Source organism: Triturus cristatus, chromosome 4_1, assembly GCF_964204655.1.
Source record: "Triturus cristatus chromosome 4_1, aTriCri1.1, whole genome shotgun sequence".
NCBI lineage: Eukaryota > Metazoa > Chordata > Amphibia > Caudata > Salamandridae > Triturus > Triturus cristatus.
This window is the reverse complement of record NC_140585.1, coordinates 1,026,139,092-1,026,162,512: the sequence shown is the minus strand read 5'-3', so window position 1 is coordinate 1,026,162,512 and position 23,421 is coordinate 1,026,139,092.

Here is a 23,421-nt window from a genome sequence, read left to right as displayed (position 1 = left end):
AGGCCTTCACGGCTCTAATAAATCTTGAGCCTATCCCTTTCTTTTGCATCGTAGCCCAGAGGAAAAGCCTTTTTGTTGTCTCAAAAAATTGCCGCCATAGTGTCTCCTGACACCTGGCTTACATAAAACATGGTGATAATCCTTCAGATGTGCTCTATTTTTCCCTAGCCAGGAATAAAGCCATGTTGTTCCTCAAACACCGTTTTATGAATCATTCGCAAGAGCTGTGTGGATAATACTTTAGAATAAATGTTAATGTCCCCATTGATTAGTGTTATAGGGTGATTGGAACCCATTTCCTGAATTGGTTTATCTTTTTCTGAAAAACTATCATTTTTGTCAACACCCAAGAATTTGGTGGTACCACCCCTTCTGAAGTCTGCAAAAACACAGATGTCAAGATTTCCTTAAGTTCTTTTCCAAAGATTTCATGAAATTTGGTAGGAATTAAATCTGGCCCGCCGCTTTCCCTCTGGGTAGATTTGAAATTGCCTCTACAATTTCATCCCAAGAGATTTGAAAATCTAGGGTCTCGCTTTCCACCTGGGTCAAGGCCTCAATCACATATGCGTCTACGTATTGGTTTATTTGATCCTCAGATTACCCCCTAGCCTCCCAACTCCTCTGTGTAAAGCACCTGGTAAAATTTAAAGAAAGCAGCCCATATTTCTCTTGCCTCAGTAAGCAGGATTTCACTATGTATCACCTCTAGCCTTGTTCTTACAGCTAGCAGGTGGCCCACCTTTTCCCTGCATTCATACAATTTCTCCCGGTAAGCTATTACTTTTTCGAGTGCTTTTCTTAATAGTTCTCCTTTAATTGCTGCCTTTACGAGGGCCACTTCCTCTTGTGATTATTTTGCTCCCTGGTTTTGCCTCAAAGTTTTCTATTTTTTCTTTTTCTTAATTGAGTATTGTATTGTCTCACCCCTCACTCTTGCTTTTAATGTGTCCCAAACCAGTCCTGTGGAAAGGCCCATGTTTCTTTGTATAAAATCAGGGATCCACCCTTTCATATGTCCCACATAGCCTACATCTAACAATAGAGCCCTCTTGAAGGTCCAAGCTGGTACCTTTTCGACGGGTCCTTCCCCCTCTAATTGTAACGCCAGTGGTCTATGATCTGATAAGACTCTAGGGAGTAGGTCAATTATAGTTTTGCCCAGGAGTGTAGATGAAACAAAAAAAAGTCCAACTTAACATGCTTCTGGTGTGGAACTGAGCAGCAAGTAAAACCATGACCCGCAGGTCTCTTTAATGACCAGACATCACATAGACCATGTACCTGATATAGGTTGCATAGCACTTGAAACACCTTTGGTTTCCTTCCCATATAATTTTGGTCCCGTCCCCAGTTTGCAGCAAGATTTATAATAAAATCTCTGCATAATATTATCGGCAGAGGCCAATGTACTCATTTATTATGTAACCACTCCAATAGTGACGGGTCATCCACATTGCCACTGTATATGGAGCATAGAGTGAAATTAAGAAGTTCTAGGGTTCTCCCACTTGCAATTACCCAGTGTCCTAACCCATCTGTGCGTACTTGTGAAAATTGAATTGATTTTTTTCTGGCTAAGATTGTGACCCCACTTGTTCGGGTCCCCTGAGTCGTTGCCCCAACTATAGTGTAACCAAGATATTTCAGCAGATCTTTTTGTGTGCCATCTAGGTGGGTTTCTTGCAGGCAGACTTTGTCCGCCTGTAGTAAGCTTAATCCTTGTGACACTATCTGCCTCTTTTTAATATTGTTTAAACCACAAATGTTCAATGTAGCTATTCCTAATCTCCCCATTCTCTTGGTTTCGCTTTTTTACCCCTTTTGTTGTGCTCCCATTGCATGCATAAGATTCGACCTGGCACTTGACTTAACACTTTTACCCAAGTCTATCCTTCCCTTTGTCCACCTGCACCACCCCTAATGTAAATCTCCATGCCCCTTCCCCCGCTCCCCCCTCCCCCTAGCATAAAGGCAATCAGGCATGGCCTGATAGATGTGCACTGACACTCTGCCCCCCATCCTCCATGATCCCTGAACTCCCCACCCCTTATCTTCCTAACTGCACAGCCTCTTTTACTACCCATCCTATTCAAAGCTTTGCAATACGTCCATCAATCTTTTTATTTGGGAGGTCCTTTCCCTTCTTGTTGACTTCTTCCAGGTACTCCTGTGCTTGCACTTCAGATGTAAAGCTACGTGTAGTTCCTCTAAATATAATCTTAAGTCTGGATGGATTCTGTAAGAAGACCTCAGCTCCAAGTTTTTGAAAGGGGGAGAACAATTGCCTTAAGAGCCACTGTCTTTCCACTGTTACGTGTGCGAAGTTTGGTCTGACAAAAAATGAAACCCCATTGCTGACCTTTGGAGCATTGGGATGGGGTTTGTCAAATACTAGTTGCCGCAGTAGAACAATTCCAAAGAAAATCAACATTGCTCTGGGTTTTTCGTTTGTGCTTTGTGATTGTTTTTTTCATGAATAAGGGAAAGCGGTGTGTCCTTTGTATTTCTGCATCCCAGTCCCAGTTTGTTTGCTCAGGGAATACATCTTTTAACAGTTTTATCATGTAGCTTCTAGGGTCGTTCCTTCCAGACCTTCTGGAATCCCCAAGATGCACAAATAATTTCTGCTGACGATTTTCATAATCTTCTAGTTTGTTCATGACATCTATCATTGCCACACTTTGTCCCGTGCCTTGCATTTTTAGAGATTCCACTTCAGCTTCCAGTGCTTCTGTCCGTGTCTCTACAGTGGCAATGCATTCCACAATTTGCCTGCAGGTTTTGTTTAACTTGAGAATCCCTGTTTGGGCTTTTTTTTCCGGCAATACTTGCTCTGCGTCCCTCATTTCTGTTTTCTTCCTGTACTTGTTTAATTAACGCTAAGATAATCATCAGAGAGGGCTTCCCCTTTTTATCCGACTCGTTTCCTCCCTCCTTCGGTGCATCTAAATAGTTCCACTTAAGTTGTTTACTGGTACTTTTTTAAAGCTTTCCTTTCTGCTTTTCAGGGTTATTTACCTTTGTGTTGTTTGTGTCAAAGAACTGGTGCTGTCCTCCGATAGATCCTCACCGCTTAAGGGAATATCACCTTGTTCCGATAACTCTGAGTCATCCGTCAATAATTAACATTTTTCCCCCTGTAACTCCAGTGACAAAGCACATGCCTGAGCCCCTAGGTTTATAGATGATCCTGAACCTGGGCATAGATCCCAGATTTTCTCCCTCATAGCTTTCTCCCCCTGGTTGGCTTCCTTAGTGTATTTCCCTTGTGCCTTGGGTTTTGACTGAGTCAGATTTTCAAGTCCTGCTTCATTTCCAGAACCTCTATGCCTTGTATTATCTTGGAGGATTGGGTTCTTATTTGCCCCAGTCATAGGACTCGCCCCACCTCCCCATTCTTGTCCTTATTATCCTCCCCAAACTCCTCCATTACGGTCTTATCCTCCCCTTCCTCTTCAGGTCTGTGTACTTTCTGTATGCCCCCAACCATACTAGCAAACATTGAGGCGACCGTGGTTTGTGCAGGCCCCCCTCCACCTGTACGTTGGACCTGGCAGCAACTGGCCTCTTGATTTCCCGCTTTGCCTTGCCAACTCCGCTGTGTTGCTTTGAGTCAGGTAGGGTGCTGCTGTTCTCCTGGAGATCACCGCCTGCATTATTTCCACCATTTACAGGGGCCGCATAGATGCGCCCTCTTGTTGCTTTTCCACCTCTGGACGTCATCCGAAGGGTCAGTGAGCCCCTTAGCTGCTGCTGCCAGAAAATTTGATTATGCAGCCTCACGTTACTCACAAGCGCAGTAGCGGTGAGCCATAGCTTGATATACAGCACTTCCTGCCACCAACTACACGCTGAGCCGTCCGTTGTTCCCAGGCTTTTTAGTTGCTCTCCGAATCGCGGATCCATCGAGGGATGGAGGGAACAGCCACAGTTACTCACCCGTTATCTTGCCTCACCCGCCGATAACATTTTTATGTCCTTTAAGCTGGGTTAGGAATATATATTTTTTTGTCTGAGGAGTAATTTAGTCTCCAGTTGCGTTCTGCTTCACGCAGGGCAATTTTCTTCAGTTTTAGGTCATTAGAGAACCAGCGTTGAGCATCATGAGGCCTCAATCTTGGTTTTCTTACTGGGGGCAAAGATGTCACTGGCAGATTCAAGCCAGGATTTAATTCTGTCTGATTGGTTGTTAATTAGCTGCTGCTATGATGGGGCTGTAGTGGCCAGAATAATGCAGAAGTCGCCTATGTTAGCGGGTCTCCAGTTTCCTGCCATGCGGCTCGCCTTCAAATGAGGCTTGATTAATTGTACATTGGAGAGGGCGAATGTTATGAGATAGTAGACTGACCAAGTGCATGGAGAAATCAGTAAATTAGAGATCGTCAGATTCGATGTCTAAGCTTGTTCAAGAATATGACCTTTAATGTGAGTCGCAGCAGTCACATTCTCAGTACAATTTATACCAGAGAGTAGATCTGACAGTTTAGCAGAGCTAGTACGCTCCCTAATATTATTAGCCCAATAACTAAAATCTCCAATTATGAGGATTTTTGCATAGTTAATGGCTAAATGGATGATCATTTCACCTAATAGCTGGGGGAATTGCGGCATATGATATTGGGTCTGTAGAACAGTGCATGGATAAGGGAAGACTGAGGAGAATTGAGTTTTAAAATTAAGCTGTCGGCTGACGGTAGACCTGCAACAGCTAACGATGTGAACTGTCATTTTTGATGTATAATGTCCGCAACCCCTTCTCCTGCTTTACCCAGGGTCCTACTAGCCTGAAGGATGTAATAACTGTTAGGCACCACTACTAATATGTCAGGTGCAGACTCCTCAGTGAGTCAAGTTTCTGTGAGAAGGAGTATATCCAGTTTGTCAGAATACAAAAGCTGAAAGATTTCTAATTGGCGTTTGATCAACGAATGATTGTTCAAATATGAGACTGTAAGATTCTTCTCCTCCTGACACTGGGGAATGGGGGGTCAGGAATAGGCTTTTGACTAATATGATACTCCTGTCAGGGAGGCTTATGTTTGATTTCGGGGTAAGATTCTCTGCGCTTCAAGATACCAACGTTTTCGAGTTTGGTGCAAGTAGTAGTATCAATTGTCTTGCTAACCTGCAAAGATTTCAGCTCCATAGGGGTGTAGTGAAAAATGTGGGCATGGTGTCTGGCCCCTGGCCAAGGCCAGACGCGGACGGGTGATAGGGCCATCATTTAAAGGCAAGTGCGGTGATTAGCTCCTCCCCCCTCCCGTAATGATAGGTTCTCCGGTGAAATGCGGAATTTCCAATCCAGGAGCCTGGAGACCGGAAAAGAGACCGAGAGGCTTCGTGCAAGTACAAGGTGAGCAATAAAACAAATTCAAATTCAAAGAAATTTTTAAAATTAGAATAGCAGCATCTAATTAGTGAAGCAATATTAAAAGGCCGAGCAGCGAGTCAAATTAAAACGAGTAAGTAATCCAGCACACACAATGCAACTCTTGTACCTAAGATGAGCGCTCCCACGCAAGAGCTGTCATCCAAAGGCCAAGTGCAGTGATTAACTCCTCCCCCCTCCTGCAATGATAGGTTCACCAGTCAAATGCGGAATTTAGGTACAGGATCCCTGAAACCAGAAAAGAGACCGAGAGGCTTTGTGCAAGTACAAGGGGAGCAATAAAACAAATTCAAATTCAAAGAAATTTTTAAAATTAGAATAGCAGCATCTAATTATTGAAGCAACACTAAAAGGCAGAGCAGCGAGTCAAACTAAAAAGAGTAAGTAACCCAGCACACACAATGCAGCACTCCTACCTAAGACGAGCGCTCCCACGCTAGGGACGTCATTTAAAGGCCAAGTACAGTGATTAGCTCCTCCCCCCTCACATAATGATGGGTTCTTGGGTAAAATGAGGAATTTCCAGTCCAGGAGCCTGGAAACCAGAAAAGAGACTGAGAGGCTTCGTGCAAGTACAAGGTGAGTGATAAAACAAATTCAAATTCAATGACAATTTTAAAATTAGAATAGCAGCAACTAATTAATGAAGCAACATGAAAAGGCTGAGCAGCGATTCAAATTAAAAAGAGTAAGTAACCTTGCACCACACAATGCAGCACTCGTACCGAAGATGAGCGCTCCCGCGCTAGGGCCGTTATTTAAAGCCCAAGTGCGGTGTTTAACTCCTCCCCCTCACGCAATGATAGATTCTCCAGTGAAATGCAGACTTTCTGGTCCAGGTGCCTAGAAACCAGAAAAACAATCAATCAGAACATTTGTAAAGTGCACTACTCACCCCTGGAGGTCTCAAGGCTCTGGGGGGGGGGGGGGGTTTGCTGCTACTGCTCGAATAGCCAGGTCTTGAGTAGTCTTCTGAAGGTCCTGGGTCTGCTGTAGGAGGATGGGGAGGGTGTTCCAGGTCTTGGCAGCGAGTTGGGAGAACGACCTGCCGCCGCAGGTCGCTCTTTGGATATGGGGGCGGTGGCAAGGGCAAGGTCGTCGGAGCGGGGCTAGCATTTGGGGTTGTAGAAGGTGAATCGTCTGTTGAGGTATGCTGGTCTGGTGTTGTGGAGTGCCTTGTGTGCGTGGGTGAGGAGCTTGAAGGTGATCCTCTTGTTGACAGGGAGCCAGTGCAGGTTTCTCAGGTAGGGTGTAATGTGGCTGCGGCGAGGGATGTCGAGGATCAGGCGTGCAGAGGCGTTCTGAATGCTTTGTAGTTGTTTCAGGAGTTTGGTTGAGGCTCCTGCATAGAGGGCGTTTCCGTAGTCCAGCCTGCTGCTGATGAGGGCCTGGGTAACCGTTCGGAGGATGTTGAAGCAGGAGGATGAGAAGGCGTTGATCTGTTTTGTCATGGAGAGAGTATAGTCGAGGATGACCCCCAGGTTGCGTGCATGGTCAGTGGGTGTTGGTGCTGCTCTCAGTGTGGTCGCCACCAGGAGTCGCCCCAAGCCGAGAGGATGGAGCCAAGGATGAGGATTTCCGTCTTGTCTGAGTTTAGCTTCAGAAGGCTGTTATTCATCCACTCGGTGATAGCTTTCATTCCTTCAAAAGAGACCAAGAGGCTTCCTGCAAATACAAGGTGAGCGATATAATATAATGATTTCTATCCCCAACTCCGAGTGTAGAATCTCCTGAGGGCTGGATTTTAATAAAATGCATTAGTGAATTCTATGTTGTGAAACATTCCAAAATGGCGTGATGAGTCGGCCGGTTGAGTAAACCAAGTCACACCTAATGTGTTATATCCCTTGTGGAAAAGAACAAATAGGGTAGGTGTGCCTGTCTATATAAACCTATCAAGTGTGGCACTGCCACCTGACTGACTTTTGATTCAGATGCAGTGCTTTGGATGCAGTTAGGTAGGAGTCAAGCATTATGGCGTACTATGTCAGAGGAGAAATTTTCAGGTATATTAGCTATGTAACGTTATGTTGACCCCTAGTTAGCACATAAGCTTATTTAACTGAATAAGAAAGTAGTGAGCACAGCCCAGCTGTGAGTGGTGCACCCATGTTAGGACCCGAGATGTATGCTAAGTCCGACTATGATTTAAAGAAATGGAGGGCAGAGTTATGAGAGGCCAATGATGTGCCACATGGAGATGTGGGTTCTCTTTTGACATGTTGCCTCAGCATAAAAAGATGCTGATTACTGGCAAGTTTGCATCTTTAACCTGCCATTAGGAGAGTCCCCTAGTGTTCAAGGGCAATTCAGGGCCATATTAGTGTCAGCAGTTTACTTGCTCCAAACAAAAATAGGGAGGTAGTGCATACTGTAAGGACATGGCATGCGGGGCGCACAGTTAGCCTTATCCGACCTGCAATTAGACACTGAGAGACAGCATAGACGGGATGGGCAAGGCGACCCTAGTACAAAATATGTGGCCAAAAGACAACCCTTATTATGAACTGCCACATGAAAAACAGTGAGTTAGGATGCTCGAGAGGCATTGTAGTATTGATGAGCAAGGCATGTCCAAATGTGTAATATATGGTTAGAAACACTCTGTGGCCAGCAACTGGAGTAGATATCTCAAAACTTCAGAGTAAGACTCAGAATGAAAGACTGTTGAGCTTGAGTACTTTAATGAGGGCCAACACATCCTTCCACTTTTCTTTCTTTTTTAGTTTTTAGATAATAATCATCAAGATAACTGCCCAAATATAATAGGGGACCATAAATATACCTTGGGACCCAATCTCTAGAGGCAAGCACTCAAATCAGGTGACGTTCTCTAATATTATCGGTTAGACTCCCGTAATGGAAACATGACATCTTTCACTACATCACTGTGTTAGTTGTGTTAATCATAAGGGTCCAGAGTGGCAACAAATACAGAGAAAACCAATGAACAATAGATTATGCATCCCTGGATTGATAATGATCCTTGACTGTGGGAGGCACTGACTTTTGGCTTTTATGCCACAATACAAGGCTCTCATAAGGTAAGAGAGGGCACTATACTAAAGGGCAATAATAACAGTGAAAATATTTGATTTATATTCCACCATATATTTCTTTATCTATCTTTTTTGAAAGTGGATATTCTTTTTACCAGTGAAAGATTATGACTCTTGGATTTTAACGAGTTTGTATTATTCATGGCACTTCTGAACAAAAGATGAAGATCAATCCAAGGATTTTTTAATCTTATAATTTGTTGGTTGGATTATGTAAAGCATCAAGTAGGTCTATCTTTGACCAAAAGTGAGCAAGAATCTATAACAGGATAAAGAGTTTATGAGTGCAACTGAGAGTATAACAGAGCACGAGAAATTAAGGTGCCTGAATGGTTTGGCTATGTAATTCTATGCTGGGATGCTCTGGAACCGGACTACTCAGGCTTTGGTTGTGAACTGGGAACATGTGGTATAGAGCATTTATTGTGTAGTGTAATAGGGGCTTGGACCAAATGATTCTGGTATGTGTCTGGGATCAATATGACATTGATTACCACTTGGGTAAATAATGTACTGAGATTTGATGGGCTTCTGTAATTGCATCCATATTGTTGTTTTTGTGTCATAATTAATGCCATATGTTTTTTTCTTATAGGTATTATATCATTTGACCAGCCTTGGAGATTTGTAGCTATCCATATTGTCCTAAGGAAGGTGGCCAGATGTCTTTAACGCCACTGAAACGCATCAACGTATGTCCTATGAAGAATCTGTTAAACAGCGGGAGACCAAAAATTAAAAATATCTGTTTCATCAGGATTCTTGATTGATGTTATGTAACTGATCAGCAAAAAGAAAACTGTTACATCTCTACTGTTTAAGTCTCTGTCCCGTCAGTTTTTTTATATTCTTGTTTATTTGTGGGTATTTAATTTGCGCCATACTTGGGTGGGTTTTCAGAGAAAAGATTTTCAATCTGTAAGATCCTTTTACTGTATAGTAAGATACCCAATATGATATATTCTGTATGCTGATATGGTCTAAAAGATTGTGATTAAGACACGCCATTAAAAACTGGTATAATGTTTACCTTGGTGGTACTTGTTTTGATAACAGATCTCGGATTGAATATGCATGTGGTCTGATTGAGTGTGATTGGATTAATTGAATTTTGCTATATAGGTTCTCCAAGGAGACTGTTTTCACGATGTTCTGTTCCCTTGGTTTGAGAGCCACTTCTTGTTTTCTTGATTCAGATGAAAATAATTAGTGGCATGGGGTTTGCCTCCAACATTACTTGATCTTGTTATTCCCTTTTATAAGAACAGCTGGGTTTAGGTCAAGCTGGGTGATGGAATCAGTCTCACATGGAGAAATTTAACTTTTAATGGCATAAAGCAAGCATGTGTGTTTGCACTGTGTTTATTTAAACTTTTCAGGGTGGATCTAAACCAACATCTGAAAGCAATTAATTCATCACCCAAAATTTTCAAATTGCCCTCTAAAATACTTACAATATGCCGATGATACTATATTACTCAGTCAGACGTCTATAGGCTTACAGCGATTAATTAATTCCCTTGATAAATATATTTCATTTAATCATCTTGAACTGAAAATTATAAAAAACAAAATCATGTGAATAGAACCACCTACAGCACAATCTCAATTGTGTCATATAAGGGGAAAGCTCATCGAACTGGTTAATAGTTACACATTTCTAAGCATTTTGTTTGATAACAACTTTTCTTTTAAAGGACAGTTTGACCTATTAAGAGCTGAAACATCTTCCTCTATTTTTAAATCACTTTGATCCAAAATAAAGTGTCCCATTTCTGATCACTTGGTGAAAATCATAGATGATAAACTAATTCCAGTATTAGTTTATGGTTCAGTCATCTTCTGAGGGGAGGATGCCAAATTACTGGACTTATTGCAAATTAAGACCATACCATCCACCTTTATGGTTCCCAGGAACATTGGTCATGCTAAAACTCAATGGACGTTTGGTCTCCAAGGGCAAGCTCTAGGGTGACAGGCCACCTTTTTAAACTGTTGCATTCTTTGTATGTATCAGAATCTGGTCCCTCAGCGAGTAAGTGCTGGCAGGAAATTAACAATTCCTCAAACACTGGTGTATGGAGAGCCTACATCTCAGAATAGTACCAAACATTTGACTTACAGGTATCTAGACCTCCAGAAATTAATAGAGATTTCTTCAAACATTTCTTAAATCAAGCAACCAAACAACTCTTGTTTAACATCGATAAAGATGCACTATATATATATACATATATGAGAATGATTTGCACATGCCTAACTTAAAAGTCATCACTCATGTATAGCAGCTTAAGAGAGAATTTATGCCCTATTGACAAATCAGACACAGACAAGAAGTTAAAAGACAACAATCAATGTTAAACACTTTAGTAACCATTTGCTCAGGTCCTATATTGAACAGCTCATAAAATATGTTAAATATGATGGATTGAGGGAGTAATAACGCGATGTATTTTAGCAATTCTTTCTCCTGTATAAGCTGTGAATGATCTGTATTCACCCCATTTCAAGTGGTAATTTACTTTTGAGAGAATTGAGCCCCACAAGCTAAACATTAGGGACTTTAGTATCCTTTTTCACAGACATCTGATAATGATTTGCACATGACTAAAATTCAGTTACCAGTTTATTAATTTGTTTTAATTGTAATGATTTTAATTAGGCAGACAGTAACTTCAAACTACACTCTCAACAGTGGTAAAACTGAACCTCTGTAGGTCTTTGTGAAAAATTGGGTTGCTGGTTGACTGGGGTACAAGCCCTGGTCAATCATCAGCCACAATCCCTTGCATACTTGCAGGGTGAACCAAAAAAGTCACTAAATTACCTTGTGCTTAACCCTGGTTATCTTGGAACAAAAAGCAGTCAACATTAACTTAGAGGCAATGTCCAAAGTATTTATGCAGCACACAAACATTAATAAAGTGGAAACCCAAAACAAGAAAAATCACAGACCAACTTAGACAATTAGAGTACATTTGAAAAAATGATTTGACACGAAGACCACAAAAATCCAATCAGTAGAACCAGAGTTATGATTGATTGCCGTTTTAAGTGAAATATAGCACTTAAAAGATCAAAGTGCCAACTGCAGACATCTAGTTACGCAAGTCCAGGTCAAAGTCAAAAGTTAAGGCTGTCCCATGGAGTGTGGTTCAGATACAAGAAGTGCATTAGGCCCGGTCAGCGCTTACCGTCAGACTAAGAAACATTTTCAAAGAAAAATATCTGAGGAGATAAAGTTCAATGGGGCCAGGCTGCAGAATATGTCCAAGGAGAGAAATTCATCATCAGATGGTCTTGGGGTGAAGCTGCAGTGGAGTTTTCTATGTTGGGACTTAGTCGCCAAAATGGAATTTGAAAAACTCCAGGTGGATGAGGCATAGGGCTGTTCGAAGACAGTTCCAAAAGATCGGATGCCCCTTTGGCGAAGGTCCACTGAAAAGGAGAACATAGCGGGAGAATCCACAATGTCAATCAAACTGATGATGCACCCCAGGCAGATAGACGAGCCGGTTGGTCTTGGTCTCCTCCTGGTTCTCAAAGCACTTTAAGGCCAAAATGTATTGAAGTCATCAGGTTTGGTTTTTGGCCATCTGGGCACCCTTACTACCACAACCAAGGGTCCAGGAAAGGTGAGACACCTCTTGGTGGTTCGGGACTCGCCTGGGTTCAAGCGTGAGTTCAAAACGGTTGAAGCCTTTTATGTTACTGTAGCTCTGAACAGGAGGCCTGCAAACAAGCTCATGCAGTCACATATGATAGTCCTGGGTGCAGGTAAAGATGCAGGGCTCAACAGCAGGGCTGGCCTATGAGGGTTTAAGGCACGCTCCAGTCAGCAAAGCAGTCCTGCCGGGTACAGCAGCTGTCTGTCAGAGGGCACAGCAGGTCAGAGCATCAGGAAGTTCTCTGAGAGTCTTTCCATAGGTCCAGTAGTGAAATGAAGAGCAGGTCTGACGGTCCTATTTTTAAACCCTGGTGCTTCTTCTTCTGGAAGATGGGAGAAGCTTTTGGAAAAGTTCTTTGAAGTGACAATACAGGCTTATTAGGCCCTTTGTGTGAAGGCAGAGCACAGGCTATTCAGGTGTAAGTGGGACTGTGGTTAGCTCTACCCCCAATCCTGCCAGCAGATGGACTATTAGGGCACACCTAATCCCAATATTGTGTGATCGTCTGAGAGGAATTCACAAAGTCTAACTGTAAGCTATACCAAGTTATGTGACCCAAGGCATGCTGCAGGTACAAAGGGCTAAGTGCAGGAAAATTTGTGTTACAGAGCGGAGTTTATTTCCTTGCTCACGTTCGTCAACGTCAAGTTGGCGAGCGCGAGCGAGGAAAATCCACCTCCCGGTGAGATTTTTCCTTGTTCATGATCGTCAACATCAAGTTGGCGAGCACGAGCGTGGAAAATCAACCTCCCGGCGAGATTTCTCAAAACGGGCGGTCAGATTTCTCTTTGTGGGTGGTTGCCTATGCTCGCGACCGCTCGCTTTGAGAAACCATCCATTAACGTTGAGAAAAGCTGCAGCTCGAGTAAAAATCTACTCGAGCGGCAGAAAGGAAGCAGCGCCCGCTTGCACTGTGCATTGTGCCGTTCGCAATGATTGCACAGTGCGGTCAAGCACCTGGCACTGAAAATCACCTCCAACTGGCAATTATCTAATGCACTCCGCTGCTCGCAGAGCTTCGCATAGTGCGGCAGAGTTTTTTTTGCACTTTGCAGCGATCCCCATAGCGGAACTCCACAAACTACGCCCAGGCTTACTTTTCTTTTCTTTTTAGAGTTTTCTATAGCGCAAACTAGACCTGAGACATCGGGTATCAGACTCCAAAGTACTTCCAATGGATTAAACTACCTTATTTTTACAAATACATCACCCCTATAGTCTGCTCTAGATTAGGCCTGGGTGAAAATTTCGTTCCGTTCGCGGAAATTGCGATAATTTGACATTTTCGCGTTCCGCAGAAAGCGCGAAAATGTCAAAATTTCCGCATTCCGCAGCTTAGCGATAATTTGGTTCTTGCTCGCGCTGTAAAATAATACATTCTCGCGGGCGCACGATCGCCTTACCTGAATCCCTGCGTTTGCCGACAAGTTTTCTTGATCCGGTCGCGTTCTCCATGAGCTGCTGTATTGTTTTTAGCCATTTGCACTGTCTCGCGACAGTTCGCGCCCGCAGTGACGTCATGCGTCGCGCAATCACGTCTTTCTTCTCGCGATCATGCACCGCGAGACAACTGAAAACAAGATGGCCGCGCCCGCGAGCAAGCACATGGGTAAGTTGGCGAGCCGCAACCATGCAGAAAATCTCGCGAACATGCGGGAAAAAAACTTCTGCATCTTCGCGATATTTCCGCGTGTTTGCGATAATTTTTAACATTTTCGCAATAATTTGCGAAAGTGGATTTCGCAAATTCCGCCCACCCCTACACTAGATGCCACAAGGGTGGGGAGCCATGTTAAAATAAGCAGGGACATTATAAAAGATGTTTTACTTTTATATGCCCTGGTGAGGTAAAACTGCCAATTTCTTTTTTCTCTGTTTGAGTACATTAGCTCAATAGGCTAGCATAGGATTGAGTTTATTTAAAATTAATGAAATGTCTATCTTTTGACAAGAGTGAGCTAAATTAATAATTCAATGTGCCAAATTAATAGTTGCCATGAATCCAACAAGTTGCCAAGATTGGATTTATTATAACAATTGTAGGAAAAATGTATAGAACTGCTTTCTGAAAGTTGCCCAATGTAGCTGTGTAGCAGCCTCTTCCAATTGACAAGCCTTTGACAGGCTGAGCCAAGCTGCCATAATGAGATGTGAAGTGGCATGGTCTGAAACAAAGGAGACATCTGGTCGGAGGAGATCTGCAGAAGCACATACCAGGGCAGGAAGGGGGTTGGGTAGCCAAACAGGTCTTCAAGGGAATGAGACAGTGAGGACAGGAAACAGGCCCACCACCACTTCCTGCACCCCCAAACAGATGGATCCCCGTAAAAGGAATTAGGAGAGGGTCTGGAAGGGGAGTGTAGGGGGAAGTTAGCAACAGCTGTGGGTGGGCTTAGTCCGACCTGAAGCTCCAGGACCGACTTTATACATTTTAATTTTTGTGGAACAGTGCCTTCTGGGACACGATATGCCACACTTCAAGGGAAGTGGTCATCACAGAGGGTGGCACCCTGTATCCATTGGTATGGATGCCCTTCTTGCCATCTCAGAAACCTGGATAAATAAGAGAGAGCTGCCCAGCAACTCAGATCCCTGCCTAGAAATATCAAGTGAAGAAGGGCTGCCCTGCAGAAACCCTAGTCTGTACTTCGAGAGGACTGCAGTCATAAGGGATGTACCTGCTGCATGCTTTGGTCTTTACAAAAGTGGAGTTTGCCTGACTTCAAAAGGGTTAAGCAGTGGATTCACTGAAAGCAGCAGGTACAAAAGAGCTTCAATAAGTCACTTGCATCAACTCTATCAAGACAAGTCCAACTGACCAGCTTCAGTGGACTTTAAAGGATGTGACTAGGTGCACTGTGGTCCCAAACCTCAAAGAGGCAAATAAGAGCTTCTAGACCCTTGGCTGGTGTTGTGGACCCTCTATGACCCAAAGGAAACATCTGGATAAGACATACTGCCCTATTGGACCCTCAGACTGCACAAGAGAGGACAGCACTCATAAGGATTGTACCTGCATCACTCAGAAGGCTTCACAACAAAAGGACTTTGTCTTTCTTAAAGGATACAGCGTTGACTCCCTGATCAGCAACAGGTAGAAAGGGGCTGCAAGGATTACCTTCAACATGCACAATGAGGAAAACTCCAGATGACAAGCTTCACCTGGATTTTGCTTGTATTGACCATGTGCATTGTGGGAGTTGTAATCCCAGACCCTAAGAGGCAAACCAGAACTTCTGAACTGTTAATATTGATGATGATGGATGCAATGATACATGTGTGCACAAAATCGAATCACTTTTGTCGAAATCACCCTAGATTACCTCTCCCTCAACCCAGAGTCAGAAATACATGGTCAGGTGGGCCCTGCAACCTAGGCCTGAGGCAACTGATTGACATAACACAGGTGGGATGGCACATAACCAGCAGAACAAATGTGTGAACAGGAAAAATCCAGATTAGTCCCACATAAAGGCAGCAACACAACAATGGTCCGGGGAGATTGGTTCCAATAATATGCACATGGCCTGAGGGGCTCGCGTTCCCAAAACATCATGAAGTTAGATGCTACATGAACTTAGGAGCAATCAGCCAATCAGAACACACCACACAGAGTATATGCTGTGATCCCATGCTCTCCATGCCGCAACCTGGACATGTTACCTACTTGCCATCATTATGTCTATGCAAGGGAGAGACCCACCTGCATTTGTCACCACGTGGGGGTAATTAATGGCTCCATGACCAGGCCCACATTCCTCTCCCTAAAAAGGATCTGTAAATTGTTTTAGGATGCTCCACGCAATGTATATAAAGGCGCTCAAAATGATTGAGTAATTTCTCACACCCATTTACGTATACTATTCTCCCTGCCGCAGTGTTTAATTTAAATCTGTTTTGCCGAATGCCTCTTTTCTTTATTTTTTTCAAGGAAAATTCATATTCGAGCAAGAAAAACCTTGGCTGGTGCTTTGGACCACTTTTCTGCATCAGGAAACACTTCTGGAAGTATGTGTAAAAGTGTTACATTGTAGGTGGCATGAACTTTTACTTTGTCCTGGTCCTAAGCTATTTGCTTCTAAATGCTAGCTTTACTTGTAATATTGAGAAAATTCATATCAGGTTACCTACACTGGATTTTTGTTGTCTTGGTGTCATTTTAAAGATACAAATATTTCCCTTTTGTAAAAAATTGGTTTCTTGTATGTTTGAAGAGCAACAACAGTAGTAGTAGTAGAGAGTAGTACATGATTGGATGTCACAGGAACATTGAAGACATACTGCTTTTTTCTGTAAATATAGCAGCCTACGTTGACATAAATACAGTAAGGAAAATAACATAACAGAATACCATTCACAAAGCAACATAACAGCACAATTAAAACATAACTTTGCATATTAAAACAAAATAGTCAAAACAAATGAACCCTTATGCTGTGAAAGCTCAGGTCTAGCACATAGAGTTGTTTACTGTCCCTTCCATCTCTATTGTAGCAATTTCCCTTTAGGTCCAACTTTGGTTCCCCCTTATTTTAGCCTAACCGCATGTTTTAGGCTGCTTTTGCTCAGCCACACATAACACATTTATTTTGTGCCATGATATTATTTTAGAAATGCGCTGTACATGCTATTATTACTCAGTTCTTCTTCTTGAGATTCAGTCTGAAAATGTTTCACAAGGGCGAACAACATGGTGCCCTGTTTTGCTATGATCAGTCAGCAACATCACCTAATGTTTAGACACAACACAAAGGCACAGCTGCTGTTTTCCAACACAGCACTTTATATCATATAAACTGAGACTTGCCTTTTGAAAAACGGAGGAGGATTCTTGCAGAGGGTCAGGTCATGGAACGGGCAACCCAGCCTTGCGTAAACTGAGTTTACACCTACGATGCGGACCACCTAACTGCAAAATACCATCTATGGGGTCTGGCTCTAATCCCAGAGCTTACTGATATATTCCAGTGCTCACATAGTGAGGGTGGGTTTAAACAAATATATCATTCACCATGATAAGGCTTTTCATTGCACACAGTTTGCTCGCAATATTTTACTGTGCTCAGTTGTATAAATACACAATTGTTAACACACCCCAACAATATAGAACTTGTGTGTTCTTAGAAATACCACTTTCACTTTGGGAACATCAGACTTGGTTGCGTTGTGCCCTTCCACATGTACTTACACCAGTACGCGCAGCTCCCCTTAGTAGTGAAGGGACTACTTGGCCAGCATTAACTGGTTATACACCATTCCCTAGTTTAATGAATCTCAGAGCTCAAGAGACACTACAATTATATAATGTTCCAGTTAGACTATATAGATGTTTGATTCAATATGTTTCATGCACCAGGTTGGCTGTTCCTGCAAGGGCTGGCCTGACAGGACAAGCCCAGTTGCCTGCAGTGCCTACCATAAGTCCTGTAATTGTTCATTCAATTATGTGCAAAATTCCCACCATTCATGAGAAAATTCCATTTTGGTTCGCCCAAAGAATCGACCAAATTCAAGCCATGTTTTTCCTTATGGGATCACAAGACATGCCCATAATATTTACTATGTGCTTACCAAATAGAATGTTTCCTGGAATAGGTGACTGTAGCACTTGGGGTACAGTCTTTGCTGCAGTCTGTACCACAAGCCATTGTACTCCAACTATGTCAGTCTTGTCGGAGGTGTTAAGAATTCTTTTTATATAAAAAATGTCCTAGCGGTTACTGATTTAATACTATTTTAATAGTTTTTAAATTATATTTATTGTTAAATTGTATTTTTAACTTTGTAAATTTTCCGCCCGGGTAAAATGTGTTTGACAAAGATTATGAAATTAGATATTGTATACACGGATGCTATGGATATGCACGAATAGGTTAGCTTATTTGACCTTTTATTTACTGCTTTTCTTATTTTTTTTTTGTGCTAGCAAATGTCAAAATGTAAGATAACAAATGTTTCTATTGCTCTTTTATGACACAAATGCGTCGAAATAAAGATTTAAATGAATGAGGTGTTAATACAAATACAGAACAAATTCGGGCACCTTCTGCCCTGGTTTTGGAGATGAAATTAACGGAAAATGTTCCTGTTGTATCAACAATGACTGTGTCTAAAATTAAAGATGCATTAGCTTCTACGGCCATATGCCATTGGCACGCAGTGTTCACACAAGCCAACTGAGAACGTGAGCTACCTATAAATATTGCAGATGTTTATACTTCGTTAGGACTCAATAATTTGGGAAGCAGACCTACTGAACCACCACTTGGCAAACTTAGTTCTGACAAAGAAGCAAACCAGAACTCTGAGTTTGTAAAAAAACATTCAGAAAATCTAAATAAATCCAAACAGAAAAGTAAACCTGAAGGAGGTTCCCTGCCCTCGAAACACTCTTGGAGGCGCTATAATTTGCGTGATTGCACACAAATCAGTCAGTCAGTCAGTGATATCTTTATTTCGGTCATAAGACCATAAAAGTACACATGAGTACATCAGCAAATACAATAAGACAATAAGTAAGCATAAAAGATTAAAAGAGGAGTTAAACTACAAGTTATCAGTGAAAGAGGACTAAGTACAAAAATTAATTTTAAAAAATTTGTCTCCTACGCCACATGCTGTATAGATAACGAGATACTGCAAAGACAATAGGGGGGTGGGTGTCATAAGTTAAAGACCTACAAGCCTGCATAAAATAACGAAATCCCAAGTTCCTGCAGATGGGAATCAACCAACGTTTTCTGATTACATAGTAGGCAGGACAGAAGAACAACACATGTGCAACAGTCTCCGTTTTATAATTACATGCAGGGCAAATGTCCTGGTTCTGCGTCTGCCACTTAGATGAGAAGGACCTAACCGGTAGGGCACCATGTCTTAACTGAATGTATAGTTTTCGGGCAAGCGGAGGTTCAATTTGGTCCATAAATTCCTCAAGTTTTGGGTCTGGTTTAACTATGAGGAACTCTGAAGTCAACCTACCCACCGCTGTAGAACTCGAAAGTGATTGAGAATTCTGTATACATATCAGGGAGAGGAGTTCTTTCTTTGATAGCCCAGAACAGTAGGTTTCCGGGGTTACCCACAGTTCCGGCAGTCCTAGACAAATACTAACTGCATTAATATGCTGGAGCCAAGGGATCTTTTTGTGTTTAAGGACAGGCCAAATCTCAGCAAATTCTGCTCTATATGAGGCCAGTTCAGGGACTGACCACAACCTCTTCCAATACAAGATTGGTCTGGCACTTATGATCTCCTCTATTGGGACTAAACCAAGGTCAAATCTAAGGGGGATCAAAGGCGTGCTAGAAGGGAGCCCTACAAGAGTTCTTAAAAAAGACTGCTCAGCCTTTATGAGGGTCCCTGTCTGCTTATGTCCCCAAAGTTCAGCCCCATAAATTGCAGCCACTCTGGCCTTGCAACAGTAAATCTCCAAAGCAGGGGACACTGGTATGTAAGTTGATTTTTTAAAAACTTTGTTTAGACCCCCCACCAACTGAGAGAGCTTGAGTGTCGACTTAGCAATCTGCACATTCCAGTTAAAGTTCTCAGTTAAAGTAACGCCCAAATAAACAAAGGTTTTAACCCTTTCAAGGGGAGTGCCAAATAGAACTGGATTTGGGCGCACCCGCTTCGGGGGGTTGAAAATCATAAATTTTGTTTTCCCCAGATTGATTTCCAATCCCCGCAGCTCGCAGAACTTCACAAAACCATCCAGTGTATTTTGAATGCCCGATGATGTTCTAGACAGCAACAAAGTGTCGTCTGCAAACATCAGAGCGGGCACTCGACCTGTAACCAATTTAGGGGCATCATTGTTTACCACACAATTCAGATGGTCCACAAGACCATTAATATAGAGGCTGAATAGTGTGGGAGCCAACACACACCCTTGGCGGACACCTTTTTGGACGGGAAATCGGTCAGTAAGACCACCATGCTTGCCACACCTTACCTGGGCGAAATTATTTTCATGGAGCCTAGATAGGACGGCCAGTAAATAGGGCGGAAGACCCAAGTCTGCTAAGACCTGCCACAATTTAGCTCGTGGAACTAGATCAAAAGCTGCCCGCAGGTCCAGAAACACAAGGTAGAGGCTGCCACCCTCCACCATAGCTGTTTTCCAGTGCAAGACCTGCAGGCGAAAGATCTGATCAAGAGTGGAGGTACCAGCCCTAAAACCTGCCTAGAATGTAGACAGAATCCCATTATCCTCAATCCACCCCAGGACCCTGTCCAGGAGAACCCTCCCCATTAGTTTTTGCGAAGTATCAATTAGGCTAATGAGCCTATAATTAGAGGGAGTTAATAGGCAGCCCTTTTTTAGAATGGGCAGAATTTCAGCCAGGTGGGGGGCACATCATCCCCCTGCAAGATACGGTTAAATAGGACGACCAAATAGGGGGCCCATATCTTTGATGTGCCCTAAACAGGTCCCCAGGCAATTTATCAAGGCCAGGAGCCTTATTAGGGAGCATTTTTCCTATCGCTGTTTCTACCTCAACCAGGGTAAAAAGTTCGGATGGAGCACAACATACAAGAGGTGGCGGAGGTTCAGGAGTACTAACAGACAAACCATCATAATCAGGCGTGCCATATAGATCACCAAAGTGGCTTTCCCAGATTGAGGAGGCAATATTGGGGGCAGGAGCGTGGAATTGCCCACTAACTCCAGTTGCTACGATGGACCAAAATGATTTGGCGTCATTGCGACTAAGCGCGAAACCCAACTCCTCCCACACTGCAGCCTCCCTTTCCTTCTTCGCATCGCTGATTGCCTTTTTATACAGGGAGCGATTTACCCTGATGGCTTCTCTGTCGTTGGTTTTTAAGACCAGCAACAGAGCCTTTTTGGCCATGCGACAAGTCGTGTTGAACCACCAAGCTGTTGCGGTCCAGAGCTGAATTACCCTCTTTACTGGATACAGGATATCTTTTAGAGCAACAACCAGTTGGCCATGAATATCAGTTGAGCTGCCGAAAGGGCCAACTCTCCCCATCTCTTCAATGAATGGTATGATGATCTCATACAGTTCCGCAAGTTTACTGTCGGACATTTGAAATTCTGGCCATTTGACCCTCCTTCTGCAGTTTGTAATTATCAATGGGTCAGTGACTTGGTTCTCATCCGGGGGAGGGTTTTTTAGTCCAAAGCTCCCCGGTTTAAGGGTCAAAGCTAGAGCATTATGGTCACTGTCAAACCTCTCAATGACCACAAACTCATAAAGCCTGTCCCAATGCCTTGCTTCAATAAAGATGTAGTCAATTATCGAGGTATGATTTAATCTATTGAACGTTACTTTCCCAGGTCTATCTGGCTTCACCCTTCCATTGCATGCTCGTAACAATGCAGCTAAGGAGAGCGACTGCAGTTGCAAGACAGGGGGGGTCCAGACCTTAACCAAAGGGGTCAGCGGGTCTGGAATATTCCATAGTAAATCCACTTCATCTGAGTCTCCTACATTTGGATCCCAAAGGGTCTCAAAATGGCAATTAAAGTCCCCACCCAAGATTAACACAGTGGAGGAGTCAAGTGACTGTATGAGGTTATAAACATTTATCAAAGCGATATTTGGGCCATTTATTGGGTCCAGCAGAACAAGTTGTACGTCCCGAGAATTAGTTGGAATTTCTAGTGCCTTCACTAATAGATACGTGCCAACCCATATGGACAGCCCGCCCGAGGGCCTGCCCCTACTGCTCATACTTGCCAGAATGTCGTATGTTGCAAAGCCTGGGACCACATCTCTTCCAAGTTTCTTGCAACATACAAATGTCAAATGAGGCAATAAACGCACCCCACTCAGGAATAGGCAATTTATTCTTGAGACCCGCCACATTCCACGAGAGAATTTTAACATGTTCAACATCAATAGCATGCTTAGGTGTTAGGGAGTCCAAGGAACCATTCGAATCGCTCAAGGTGAAGGACCCAGCACCAGCCCCCTGCTCAGGTATGCAATTTGAGAGAGAACGAAAGATAAGGGAAGGAGTAGATGGGGACTCGGCAGATGATTCTGATGTCAAGATCCCCTCTAGTGGTCTGAATCGTTCAATTGGGTCACATTTACCAATATGCAGTGGTCTAAGATTATTGATTGGGTCAGATTGGACAGTAGCGAGGGGTAAGTTGGTCAATGGCCACATCTGTCAATCACAACCGTCGAGGCCAGAAAGGGCTTCAAATCTATTTAAGGCTTCAAACGGCGTGAATGGTACCAGGTGGTCCATCCTCCCGTTTCTACTCCCATAGCTCCTGGGCGGTACAATGTCCCACCTTGGGACGTTATCAAAGGTCATTGGTTTGAAATTAGGTTCCAACATTGTGTGCCCATTATTATAAAATACACGTGGGTTAGTCTGTGGGAAGACAAGAGCCCCAGAGTGCCCAACTCTGGTCCCTTGGGTTCTGGGGTAAAAATAGGTGAGTTCAAAAGGGGCAATAGAATTACCAGGATTCCCTACTGACCAGTTTAGAATATGTCTAACGGCCTCGGGGTCTCTGAAATTAATAACAATTAAATCCCCCTTAATGTCCTTCCCCCTACTTCCCAGCCAGGGGAGTCGGCGAACATGAAGGATCTCGCCGTTAATGTTATAAGGGAGGGGACGATTTTGGCTCAGCCAATGTACAGTTTTATTTTTGAGCTGAGAAAACCCTTCCCTCTTACCATCCAGAAGTATTGGGACTCCCGCTAGTACAACCACATAGGGGACAGCTTCTGGCGGTAGTTCAACTTGAGGCTCCTTACGTTTCGCGTCCTTAGCAGTGCTAGAGCTCCTACTCTCATCACCCATGTTTCCTGCGCCCTGTTTTTCCCCAACCCTCTGGGTTTCGCTAGCAACAAGCGAAGCCGATTGCCTTGCAGGTTTAGGGGGTATTAGCCTCTGTTGTTTAAAATCTGTGGTCGTGCTAACTTTGGTTGGCCCTTCACGCGCAGCAGGAAAAGAAGAAGGCATGGTGGCTACGGGAGAATGGGCCAGGACCGCTTGCTCCTTAACCTGCCCAGCTTTACTACTAATGGCCAGCTCTACATTCCCTAGGCTTTCCTCAACCCTCTTCAACCTCTCGATAATTGGTAACATGAATGACCTTATGAGATGTTCGATACTTTCCAAAGGGTCAGTAAACTGTACTTCCTTTGGAGGACAATGCAAAGGAGTGCCTAATTCCGCTAATGTTGGTACTGTAGTTGAAGCGGCCTTTGGAGTTGGTGCAATTACTATGGGGGCCTTTGAGATAGATACAGCTGGTTTAACAGCCTTAGTGTTTTTCCCAAAATCAGAATGGCTGATCCTGGGT